This window comes from Hylaeus volcanicus, chromosome 5 (genome assembly GCF_026283585.1).
Source record: "Hylaeus volcanicus isolate JK05 chromosome 5, UHH_iyHylVolc1.0_haploid, whole genome shotgun sequence".
Taxonomy (NCBI): Eukaryota; Metazoa; Arthropoda; class Insecta; order Hymenoptera; family Colletidae; genus Hylaeus; species Hylaeus volcanicus.
Genome location: NC_071980.1, coordinates 30,774,554 through 30,778,186, shown reverse-complemented (window position 1 = coordinate 30,778,186; position 3,633 = coordinate 30,774,554). Strand labels below are relative to the sequence as shown.

Sequence of the window (3,633 nt, the reverse complement as noted above, 5' to 3'; positions counted from 1 at the left end):
AATAAAATAAAATAAAATAAAATAAAATAAAATAAAATAAAATAAAAAATAAGAAAACAGAGAACAATGAGAGTAGATATCGGGTCACCGCCCTCCCTGTTCAACAGAACACATATGTCTAGATACGTGTACGTATCTTAAAGTTATTTCTACTCCCTGCTGGGTTCAAATTTATACATTTTGAGGGCAAAATGTTGTTTGATTTTGATCGACAAGTACATGTATAGGTATAGTACACATATAGGTATAAACTGATATTTTTTTTTCTCTTTCTTTTAAATATAATTTAATAAAAGGAAAGTAAAGTCGGTAAAACAGTTGAAGAATTGGGGTGGAAAGTGTCGTTGAATCGAAATGTGTCACAACAAAATACAGATACATAATACGTATAATATAATAGGTTTCTAAACATGATTTAATAAAACGAAACTATAGGAAGTAAAATTAGTAAGAAATGTGTGACAACAAAATATTGACTGTCAACACCTGTCTTACCGTCTGGTATCCTACTAGTCGACTTTCTGCCACGGTAACTAAAATACTTTGTTCTCTACGATATTACTAAGGCGGCATCGTATACTCCCCTTATTATATGAATATTATGAAATATTGCACAAACATTGACCAGAAAACGTTTCTAATCGACAAAATACAGATTGTAAGGTGTCAAGTTACCGATCGACGATGAAACGAGTGCAAATACCGTATCAACTGTCTGTTCGAAAGTCATGATTCGTATCAATCGAAATACTAGTAGAATACAAAGGGTGTTAGAGACCTACCAAATCTGACTCTATCCGTAACCCTAGATGGTATGTAACAATACGCATGTGAGTACATACCTCGAGAGGAGAATAGTCCGAGATGGATTGAAACATTATCCGATACTTGACAATGTCTTGCATGAACCTGAAGTGCGAACGACGCGATGGGATGACTCGAATGTCCTCTGCTGCGTAGCACTCGAATTTATTATAAATACGCACTTTGCTTTACACTGCAATTTCTCAGAATCATGTTTACCGAATCTCACAAAATAAACAAACGACAAACGTCGAGGGTTATCAGCTCTATTGAAATAATATTCCTCGTGGAATATATACGCGCACAAACTGTTTGTCGACGCGTTAACCAATCTTTCGAAATCTCATGGCAACACGGCTCGCGCTATACCGAAGGTGACCGCACCGCAGAAATCAAATCGACACAGCACCATCTGTTCGCAATTTTACGTTGCGAATAAGAGAGAAATAAGGACTTTGCGTGTGTGTATTTGTACGTTCCTTCGAATGTGCTTGCTTGCACGCGCGCGTGTGTGTGCGTGCGTGCGTGCGTGCGTGCGTGCGTGCGTGTGCGGGCGCGCGTGTGTGTACGTGTGCGAAGAAAAGAGGAAATGTGAGAAGTGAGGAGGAGAAAAGGGTGGCAGAGCGGCACGATAGATACGCGACGTTAAGCAACCCCTAATCTCTGTCAGCGTTACGGAGATACTGCCACCCCAACACGCCCTACTATCGGGACGAAAGGCGCCACTGGCGCGCCACTGGTTCGAGGGTGGGCAGTACCGTGGTGGGAGATTCCATCGAGGATACAACGAAACCTAAAAAGAACATCGAATCAAATATTAAATGTACGCTTTTCATATTTGTTAAACTCGGTCGTAAATTCATTTCGATACAGTTATCGTACTCTGAGCGAATTCATTAAAATATTTCACGTGTTCTACTAATGGAGAACCATTTTCGCTAGTAGGTCAAATACATATTTTTGGGGGTAGTTTCGTGTAAAGAGAAAAGTATAATGTTGGGCGGAAAAATTAATTCTGAGCCTTTACACAGATTCCTTTGAAATTTGATTTTATAACTATACGTACTCTCCCTTGGAATGCGTGGCTGAGAAAAGATTAAAACTTGTATGGTTATTCTTTTAAATAGCAAATGTAAATAATAAATGTCAAGCGAACCTTGGAAAGACACAACATTTATTTCCACCTCTAATACTTCATTAAATCTACATATACATATTTTCAACTACATAGATGTATAGAAAAGATGAAGGCACTAAAATCCTTAGATAACACAATGAACGGTAAAAGGATGTAGCTATTCTAATTAAACGCTATTCTTAAAACTATTATTCCAGCGATTTACAATGTCGAGGGTGTGAAATAAAAGTAGCACCTGTTTAAGAAAGGTAATTCACATACAACTGTTTATTGAGACATGTAGAATACATCTGGTCATACACAAAAATCTTTGACACTTTAAATCAAGCTCCTAGCCCGAAAAAGGAACCATTTTTAACATCGTTTTTAAATTCATCAATAATCATTACGTTCAACTACGTCACACTAAAATTAGGGGCAACTTTTAAAAAATCGCGGGAATTAAGAAAAAAAATTATAGAATAAAAGCAAAGCAATTGGAAGGTGAATAATTAAAAAGAAAAATTTGAAAAACGCAATTATCAACGATAAGAAGAATTTGGTCGTTTTAAGGAATTTGTCGTTCGTTTTTAGCCGTGGAGCTGACACGTGGCAATGTGGCGCGAGAAACATAAACCGTATATGTATACGTTCGTGTGAATAGTGTTGTTTACGTACAATAATGCTTGTTTGTTTCTTTTGTTATCATTTTTCATCTCGTACAATAGTTCCATTTTTGTAATTTGTTTCTCCTCGTTAGTGCTAAATAACATCACGTCACAAAATGCATATTCGCAGGAATATAATATATAATATATTTATATATAATTAAAAAAAAACACGTCTTTGGGTCGCTATTAACATAAATTGATCGACCCAAAAATCACACAACATCCGCCTGACACGGGCCAACCAAAAAGAGTCAAGTTCCCAAGGATGTGTGCCGCGAATTAGGGCAATGACCGGGTAAAAGGGCGCGCTTGCGGCTACAGCATCGTCAGCCACAGTGGTGCATTATCCTAAATGCGACCGATAACCCCCCCAGGCACCCCAGCTGCCACACCGGTCAAAGTATAAAATAGCGAAGGGTAAGTGATATAATATTGTTGGGGCGCCTCGAAGCTGGGGCAGGGCCAATATCGTAACGCTAGTACCTAGATCAGTCTAAAGTCTCGTCACCGTGAACTGCTTCCGCTTTTGCCAGTTATGCTTCCTTGCCCCCGCAAGTTGAACTTTTACACTCTTTTTATATCGTTCGTTCGTTCGTTCGTTATTTCCTTCTTTCTTACTTTCTTTTCTTTCTTACATTTTTATTATTTTTTTTTTTTTGCTTGCTTCCTACCTGCCTGTCTTACATATGTTTAATTAATCTTCCTTTATTATAATTTCGAAGGAAAACCAGAATTTATAGTGAAACGTTTATCGTGTCACAAAAAACCCACTCAGTATTGATTAGCAATATCATCCTTATTATATTCGTTAATATTAATTATTATTATTATATCCTCGATATTATGTTTTTTATAAATAGGGTGTGTAGGTAAGTAGAGTAGGTAGGTATAAAATACGGTAAGTGAATAATGAGTTTGTTGTTTTTGGGTGGTTGGGGAGGGGGGTGGGGGGTGGGGGGTGGGGGAGAGAGAGAGGGAGAGAGAGAGAGAGAGAGAGAGAGAGAGAGAGAGAGAGAGAGAGAGAGAGAGAGAGAGAGAGAG

The 3,633-nt window shown here is 37.9% G+C and overlaps 1 protein-coding gene across 4 annotated transcripts in view; it reads right to left on the bottom strand.

Moving 5' to 3' along the window:
* LOC128877642 (dorsal-ventral patterning tolloid-like protein 1) overlaps window positions 1-3,626 on the bottom strand; it is a 20,359-nt gene extending 16,733 nt beyond the window's left edge. The window contains exon 1 of one of the 4 annotated variants that reach the window (XR_008457277.1): window positions 843-1,956. The gene's annotated coding sequence lies outside the window, so the exon portion shown is untranslated. Of the gene's footprint in view, window positions 1-842 lie in introns of all 4 variants that reach the window. The other 3 variants (XM_054125129.1, XM_054125133.1, XM_054125132.1) reach the window with 3 other exon arrangements.
* Window positions 3,627-3,633: the final 7 nt, after the last annotated feature.